Below are 9,484 nucleotides of genomic sequence, written 5' to 3' on the forward strand. Positions count from 1 at the left end.
AAAAAAACCAAAAACCCACACACAACAGCAACAAAACAAACAAACAAACAAACAAAAACAGCTTTGGTGGCACTTAAACCAAATCTGCAGTTCCCCTAATTGGTTTAAAAGATGGGAAAGAGGAGTGTGGAAACAGAATAAATGAGAACCAGGGAGAAAGTGAGAGACTCTGGCTTCAGCTGAGCACCAAATGGTAAATAAGCCCTTTTATGGACTCATTTGGCCTCAGCCCTACAAAGGCTTCTAATTGAGGGAGGAAGCAGACAAAAAGGTAGTTTTAAGTGACAGTGGATTCTTCCTGAGGAATGCTAAGGTTTGTCGTTGATCTGGAGGACAGATAATAGGGATTCTCAAGTCACTCTTTAAACCCATCCGTGAGTTAACCCGGAATGGAGTGTTTAGTTCAAATTGTGCTGGAAGTTTTGTTTCAAGCACATACTTGACTTTTCCCTCAGTGGGTCTCTCATCCTCTGGGTTTATGCTCTGATGCAGCTGGTACAAGCCCAGGGGCCAACGGTCTGTCTTTCTAAACGGACGGGTCCCCAGAGGCTTGAGAGCCTCAGGATTCATTTCAGGTAGTTTCAAACTGCATACCTGAATGCTAGGCTGCACTGGGGTCCCACAAATGTCTGTGTCTTTAAAAGTTACTTTTACCTCAAAAAAAAAAAAAAAAGATAAAATGCACTATCAAATGCTTTAATGTTACATGTTAACACATCAGGACACCAATAAGTTGTGTGTCTGGACTTTTTAAGAACCTAGGCCCATGCACATCTCCTCACGCAAGATTGTGCAGAAACGTTCCTAATGTTCCTTTCGCATGCGTTGGCCGGCTCAGGCCGAGTCAGGCCAGGCTCCTGCACGTCTGCTTGGAGGATGTGCTCTCCCAGTGTGTGGTCAGTTGTATAGTAACCAATAAAGAGATGACAAGATATGTGATAACAGCACATTACAAATAGTCTCAACATTTATTATACATTCTGGATGCTTTTTATTTAACATCTCTTTGTGATAAATGACATTAACAGATGTTAAATATTGGTAGTCATTCAACTTAATTTTTTTGTTTTTTAAGAATCCAACTATTCCTCTTTTGGGCTTTGAATCAATTTGTTTGAAGAGTATCTAGAGACCGCAGTATGAGCTCATTTAAAACTGTTACCATTTGCAAATACTTATCTGTATGAATTAGAATTTTCCCAATACTATTCTACCCGAACAAAACAAATATTATATTAATAAAGCCAGGATAACATTTATCAGCAGATTTCATTAACAAATATGACAGTAGACTTCTATTGTCTGAAAAGTGTATACAAAAGAACATAAGCTTTGGAGTCTGTTATGGGCTGAATTATATTCTCCAAAATTCACATGGTGAAGTTGTAATACCCAGTAGCTTAGGTTATAACCATCTTTGGAGATAAAGTCTCTAAAGAGGTGATTAAATTAAAATGAGACAATTAAGGTGGGTCTTAATTCAATCAGACCTGTGACCTCCTAAGAAGAGTGGATTTGGACACACATGGAGATGTGTACGGACAGAGGACTGACCCTGTTAAGATGCAAGAGAAGGTGGCCATCTATAAACGAAGGAGAGAGGACTCAGAAGAAAACAAACCTGCCAACACCTTGATCACAGACCTCTAACCTCCACAACTGTGAGAAAATAAACAACTATTGTTTAAGCTGCCCAGTCTGTGGTATTTTGTTATGGCAGCCCCAGCAAACTAATACAGAGTCTAAAACAGTTAGGTCTGAAATTTCACACTCTAACACATACTACATGTGTGGTCATTAAAAAACAAACAAACAAAAAAGCTTATTGAAGTACAATTACATATCCTAGAATATATCTATTTCAAGTATACAATTCAATGACTGTTCAGTATATTTACAGGGTTACGCAACTACCACCACAATACCTGTGTAATCATGAGGAAGAGAGTTAACCTCTCTGGGCCTTAATTTTTTCATCTATAAAATGGGGCTAATACCTTTTGTTTGTTTGTTTTTTTTTTTTTTTTTGGCACATGGGCTTAGTTGCTCCACGGCATGTGGGATCTTCCTGGAGCTGGGATCGAACCCATGATCTCTGCATTGGCAGGCGGATTCTTAACCACTGCGCCACCTAGGAAGCCCGGGCTAATACCTTTTGCATGGCTTTGTTTCAAGAACTTGAAGACACAACAAAAACATTGGGCACGTGTGTTTGTTTTCCTCCTTCTTTGATCATTCTTAGGACTTGGTGCCCTTCCACCCTAACTAAACTGAGTCTCAAATCCTTGTTGCCTGCCGGCTCCAACTTTCTCGTCAAGGCTCCAGGACTTGCAAAACTTGGCACATATCACTCTTCACACCTACTTACCACCTCCTACACTATGGGTATAGTGGTTAACTTCGGGTCCCTAAATACAGTCTTCCCCTGTGTGGTAGGCAGCCACTAGGACGGCCACCAACGATCCCCACCTCCTGGTATTCGTGTCCTTGTGCAATTTCCTCCCCTTGAGTTTTAATGGACCTAGTGACTCACTCCTAATGAACACAATACAGCTGAAATGATGGGATGTCACTTCTGAGATGAAGTGACAAAAAGCCTGTGGCATCCACTCTGGCTCTCATTTATCCATTCACTCTGAGGGAAGTGAGTTGCCATGTTGAGAACTGCTGAATAGACACCATGTTACAAGGAACTTGTGCCTCTGACCAGCAGGCAGTGGGTACCTGAGCCCTGCCAACAGCCACATGCATGAGCTTGAACACAGACCCTTCCCCGTTGAGCCCTGAGATGACCAACACCTTCACTGCAGCCCTCCGAAAGACCCTGAGTCAGAGGTCCCAGCTAAGCTGCACCAAGATTCCTGACCCACAGTAACTTCACGATAATAAGTGCTTGATGTTTCAAGTTGCTTAAAAGGACAATTTGTTACACAGCAATAGATAACCAGTACACCCACCTTCCAGTACTCTAGAAGAAAGACAGTCAAAACCAGGCTGACCACTTTGGAATGGTGCCTCCTCTGCTCAGTGCCCTACACGCTGTCAATGGCCAAGTAACTAACAAGTAACATCAGCCCACACTTGGCCTCTAAGAATTTGCTAAAATGTCAGTTGCTTCTGGCTGTTACCTCTTCTTCCCATGTTCTGCAAAAAACACAGCAGTTCCTGTGTCCCCATCTCCTGGAAGGCCCTTACTACCCTTCCTACCCTGGAATTCAGTTAGGGTTGCCTTGAGCCTTGGCTCTCTCATGGGCTGGGAAAAAAGTTATGATTTTAGAGATTACCTAGCTTTTTCTCATTGTTAAGGCAGAAGCAATGTTCTCTTGTGGTTTTCTACATCTTGAGTAGAAGTGGTATCCCAGACTGGGTTTGAATTTTGATCTCTCTCTTCCTTTCCTTCTGATTGGATGCTGTAACATAAGCCCCAGAAAGCACACAGGACCAAGAGAAGGAGGCCTGGATTTATTCTGTGAGTCCCAGGTCTGCAGTTAACTGGCCCCACTTATTCCATTAACCCTTTAATATAACCTTTAACAAAAGCAAGAGAAGGGGGCTGCCCTAGCAATGGGGTTTGAAGACCATCAAGACTGACCTTCATCCACTGCCTGAATTTTCCACCATCAAAGCCAGTGATGAGTTTGATAACAAATCTGCTGAAGGTAGGCTAACACAAGAAAAAAACTGTAAACTTGGGTATAGGAAATTCGAGGGTTTTGTCCAATTACTCACCAACTGGGCAATTTTTCTTGGGCGATTCACTTCAATTACCTGTGAGTCTGTTTTCTTATCTATTAAGGAAGAACCTAGATGATATTCTTATGACAATATAAAAATGAAATTCCAAATGATCAGAAAGAGACTTCTTTTCTCCTCAGATGTGCATCTATATTACGCTGGGCTTTTTCAGAAGATCCCACTGTTATGCTGGGTTCTAAGCAGACCAATTAAGCTTTAGGGAAAGTTAAAGAGAACTGCAGTAACTATTATTCTTTGCCTACACGTTTCCCATTACTTTTTTTTTTTTTTTCAATCACATCCCCTTGGTGAGGGTCAGGATGGTCTTCAGGCCACAAGTGACACCCAGGAGGATGTCTGTGTCCAGGCAACCACCTACCATGACAGTGCGCTCCGGGTGAATGCCATACTCCTGGGACCCGCAGTAGAAAGATGAAGCGGCTGGGCTTCCTTACGATGTCGGCTCTGCTCTGGGCGCGTCTCCACTGTCTCTCGGACCAGACAGCCCAGTATCCACGGGTAGGACCAGACAGCCCAGCCGGTACCCGCGATGAAGCGGCCGTTCTCGAGTAGAAGCCGGCCGTCCATGTCGGTACCCACGAGCAGGCGGCCCGGCTGCTCCAGGAAGCGCACGGCCTTGGGGAGCTTCACGGAGCTGAAGTGTGGGTCAAGGCCCACCTCGACAGCGCGCACCTTGGGCTCGCGCGCCGCGTGCAGACAGGCACCGGGGCGCTTCACGCTGCAGCGGCTGGGTCCCCACACCCTCGGCCTCCAGCTCCGCGCCCAGGGCCGCGCAGCCCAGCACGTAGGTCTGGAGCCTGGCGCGCCGGCCCGGCGCTGGCGCAGGCGGAGCGCGGTGCAGCAAGGCAGGCCGAGGACCTCGCGGGGCGGCTGAAGTGCAGGCGCCGCGGCTCCGTGGCGTAGGCCCCGCGGGTCTTGCTGCTGTTGGCGGTGATGAAGCCGAGGCGCTCGCCGAGGGCCCGCACTGTCGTCAGGGCCTGCGGCGCGGGGGACACCGCAGCCTCACTGCGCCGCAGCGCGACGTCGCCGTCAGACAGCGGCGTGTCCACGGCGGCCCGCGGCCTCCGGGCCTGCTCGGCGCTCAGCCCCGCGCAGCGGGCGCTGTGGCCACCGGCCTCCGCCTCCGCCGACCTCTGCCTTCTGCTCCCCTGACACATACACACCAAGCTGCGGGAGTGGACACGTGACCTGGATGATCTCAGTGCTTTCATCCTCAGCAAACAATCTTTGAGACACGGGAGAGGACTTCTCTTAGATTTTTGTAGAGATTCTGGCAAAGGTAGTTGTCCTCGGTGTTTGCTAAGCCAGGAGGATGTGCGTTGGGGAATGCTGGCCACCACATGGAGAGAAACTTTCTGCAGAATGAAGCCAAGACAAGGAGAGAGGTAAGGGAGAGAGGGCCGTGTTCCCGTTCAAGGTTCTAAGACTCTGATCCCTGCAGCTCTTCTTCAGATTCTGTGAGCAAACCTAGTACCCTTCCCAGGTATGTGAATCCATGAAAAGAGATGGTTTGAGTTGTTTCAATTACTTGCAACTCAAACAATCCTGATAAATACAGAGAGGATGTGGCGTAATTAAAACAAGTCCTACACGATGGAGCACCGAACAAAAGGCTCTGGGCTAAAGTGATGGGACTCTTCAAGGCAGAGAACACAGGGATGCAGGTAAAACCTCCAACTCGATCCCTTTCCAAACTTACATGCTGAGACTGCTTAGAAAATGGAGAAAAAACGGAGGCTTCTTTTTTGCAAGATCCTCGTCAGACTCTTAGGCAACAGGGCAACCTGGTCATGCTTTCTTTCAAGCTGTATTTGTCTGTGAAAGTCAATTGGTGGCACAACCTGTATCCATTGAAAAGACTAACAGAGCAGCCTATGCTGTCTATAGTGCAGGCAGCCTCTGCTTTTTAAGTGCAATGTGGCTCTGGAGACAATGTCATTGATTAGATTGTCATGTTACAAAATTCCAACTGCCAGTGCACTCAGAGCAGAGGCATCCTGTTAGAGGGGAAAGCAGGGGTGTTGGAAAAGCATTAAAAGTGGAGTCAGACATCATACTCTCTCACCCAATCCCACTATGTGCAAGGGTGAAGGGTGTCACCTCGGTTTTGGAGCCATGAGATGCTAACAGCTCCTGTGGGGATAGAGCCAATAGCCTTGGCCTTGGTCTCATTAGTGCCAAGCTCTAGCCAGCTGAATTAATCATAGAAACGAACACTTGTCTATGTAACACACATATTCCCAGGGCAATTAAGCTCTGTGTTTAAAGGGAAGTTACATTTATAGTAGCAATCCATATTTTGCTGAGTTTTTCCACCCTGCTTGCTGTAATGGAAAAGCCAACCTCCCTAACAAGTTCCCCCAAATTATGTCTTGCAACCTCGGGGTGAGGTGGGGGGTTACAATACCCACACACACACACACACACACACACACACAAGCCCTGACAGTCACAGTGTGGTGTCCACCTGCATATTCTTTTTACCATCCTCTCTTTCTCTGCCCCTTTACTGTCACCAAAAAAGGACTGCCATTGTGTCCTTCAGATGCCAGCAGTGCACCAACACCATATTGCAGAGATGCAAGGAAAAATTCTCTTCTAATTCCTAATGCCCATCTGTAAGAACCACCAACCACAAGCACTGCACCCTGTGAGCACGTGCGTGCGCACACACACATGCACACACACACACACAACCCTTAGTGACAAGGTCTGCCACAAGGATCCCAAAGAAGTGGTGTGTTATACCCCAAATCTTAAAAGGATCCATTGTACAAAGCACCCTTTTCCATTCCCATTCTTTTCTCTTTATTTCCCGTGGCCCCAGGATGCTGAGTCCAGGATGCTGACAGGGAACCAGCCTCCAAGACAACTCCAACGTTATCCTCCAGCGCATGAGCACTTATTCCGGTCATCCAGAACATCCTGGGGTTCCATAACCAATCCTTGTGCTTCACTGCGATGTTGCACGTGCATAATTTCTATTTTCGTGTCCCGTAATACATCATGCAGCGCTTGCTATGGAGTCCAGGAGTCTTGAGAAGGAGAACTCACCCCAGCTTGCCTCAAAGAAGGGGGTCACGCCGTAGTGTGCTTCACAGCATGGTGAAGAAGATGAATGTGATCAGGATCATCTGAAAATGACAGGCCGGAATTTTTCTCTCTGTTCCTTGCCTGACATCTTATGGAGAGATGTATGAACCATTAAAATCGAAAGTCAAACTACAAAACAAAAGAGAGAGAGAATTGGGACTTGGACAGTCCACCAACTAGGTAAGTCAGTCTTTAATCCAGAGTGCTAGGAGTTTCCAGACCACGTGGTGCTTTTTAGATTCAAACTCAAATCCTAGGTACCAAGGCCATCACATCTTTCTAATCCTGTGTTAGGGACTTTCTTATATACTATCCCACTTAATCTCCAGGATGAAACTGTACTAGCTATGATATTTGAAACAAATATATGCTTTACCTTTTGTTCTCTAAGTAACACATGTTCACTCTCAAAGAAAAACATCTGATAAAAAGAGACATTTTTAAATCATCCGTAATTTCCATGCCTAAAGAAAAGTATTTTAACATCTTGACATGTATGATATGTTATTCTACCATCTTTCCTTATGCATGTATCACATATAACATAATATTTTAAAGCTACATTTTAATATAAAATATTAATATTCAATTAAAATATTAAAATTAATGTTTTAATTTTAAAGCTACATTTTTTTCTGAACAAGATAATAGTGAATTTTATTCCATGACATGAAATGTAATTTTTTTCTACAACATGTTAAGGTTACATAAAGTTCCATCATACACCACACACCATGATGTAGTTAATGGATTCCCTATTGTTGGATATTTAAGCTGTTTCCAGTCTTTAGTTATCATAAAAATGCTTTGATCAACATTCTGGTAGCAAAATCTTTGCATGTAACCACGATTATTTCTTTTGGACTGATTCTTACAGGTACAATTTTGGGGTCATAGCACAGGTCACATTTTAAAGGTTTTCTTCTGTTCTGCCAAATATCCCTCTAAGTAAGTTAGAGCCCTTTACATGGCCACAAGTGGTATAGAAAAGTACTAATTTCCCTGCAACACTGCCAGCACTTTTATTTTTATCTTTGCTGATTTTTTGGAAGAAAAATTAAATCTCAATTGTTTAAAATGTGCAATTCTTGACATTTACCAGGAAGGTTAAATATATTTTTCATGGGTTTACTGGCCATTTACACCTCTTCTTATGCAAAGTGATATTCATTTATTCTGTGTCTTTGAACTTATTCCTTTTTTTCTTGTTGATCTCTAAGTGCTTTACTGTTAAGTATTCCATAAACACCATAAATATCTTGTGATTAACTCTTCCATAAGGACCAAAAATTGTCTCCCAGTTTGCCTTTTAATATTATTTCGTATTTGACATACCCGAGTTTTCATGATAAATTTTTTTTTTTATTTTTTTTTTATTTTTGGGGGTACACCAGGTTCAATCAACTGTTTTTTATACACATATCCCCATATTCCCTCCCTTCCTTGACGCCCCCCCCCTCGAGTCCCCCCCATTCATGATAAATTTTTATGGAGTCAAATTATTTCATGTTTTTCTTTATAGTTTTTATATTATCATGCATTGTTAGAAAGGCATTCCAAGATTGTTATTTTTTAATCACTTCATTATCTTTTAGAACTATAAAGTTGTGTTTTCACAGGGAAAGCTTTACTTTGGGTGTGATCTGAAGCAGAAATCTACTTTTATTAAATGGCTAGCCATGATTAGGTAATCCTTTCTCTTCTCACTGAGTTGAAATGCCAGCCTTATAAAAAAAAAAAAAAAATCTGTTATTTTGAGTTGATTTCTGTTCCATTTCATTGATTTAGCAGAGAATGACTCTCGTCATTCTATGTCCTGCCTTTCTCATGTATCCTGCTCTACCACTGAGAAACTGATTCTTTTTCTACACAAAATGAACACTAGGCATCTGTTTTTAGACTTCCTTGAAAAGGGAAGAGTGAAAATAATGATTAGCCATGGATAGTTTTAAATCAAAGAGTGTCATTCAAAGGAAATCATTCCTAAAGTAATGGGCTTTACCCCTAGTGTTTTTGTTACTATTAGCCATTAGCAAGTGAAAGAGGAAAAAAAAAAAGTCCTGTTAAAACACTTGTGGCTCCCTTTATTAACCCTTGAATTACATGGAGATCCAGTTAAAGGGAGGTAGGAGTTGGCCAGAAAGCAATGCTCTACAGTCCACGCATATGAAGCAGCGAGCAGTGACCCATCCACACAGCCATTTTCGTCAGCCACTGCTCCTTTAACATGGTAGAGTAAGAAGCCACTTATGATATTGGGTAGTGTAAATAAGCCTTTGACCCTGTACCAAAGACCTCTATCACTCACTGTTGTGAATCTGTTTCTGGTCAACTCAGTTGGCCCGAACGCAGCTCTAATGAGGCTGAGGTCATGGGTTCAATACCAGTGTGGTCTAATTACCAATAAGTCAACTGTTTCAGCTTCTCAGCTTGTACGTCTAAACTGAGCCAGCCACTTTTGCATATGCCCAGGTTTGGACACACAGGGGACAAGGTGAGAGAGCAGAGATAAATCAGAACAGATCTCCCACCATACTGGGACGTGCACTCAACACCCCGCTGTTGGCAGGTCAATAGCAGGGTTTTGGAGACGAGCAAATGGGAGTGCATTTCTCTATTGGCACCACGGCCGTCA

At 43.8% G+C, this 9,484-nt stretch overlaps 1 pseudogene; it reads right to left on the reverse strand.

Moving 5' to 3' along the window:
* Positions 1-4,030: 4,030 nt before the first annotated feature.
* Positions 4,031-4,913, reverse strand: LOC130844350 (glycerol-3-phosphate phosphatase-like; annotated as a pseudogene).
* Positions 4,914-9,484: the final 4,571 nt, after the last annotated feature.

Source organism: Hippopotamus amphibius, chromosome 2, assembly GCF_030028045.1.
Source record: "Hippopotamus amphibius kiboko isolate mHipAmp2 chromosome 2, mHipAmp2.hap2, whole genome shotgun sequence".
NCBI lineage: Eukaryota > Metazoa > Chordata > Mammalia > Artiodactyla > Hippopotamidae > Hippopotamus > Hippopotamus amphibius.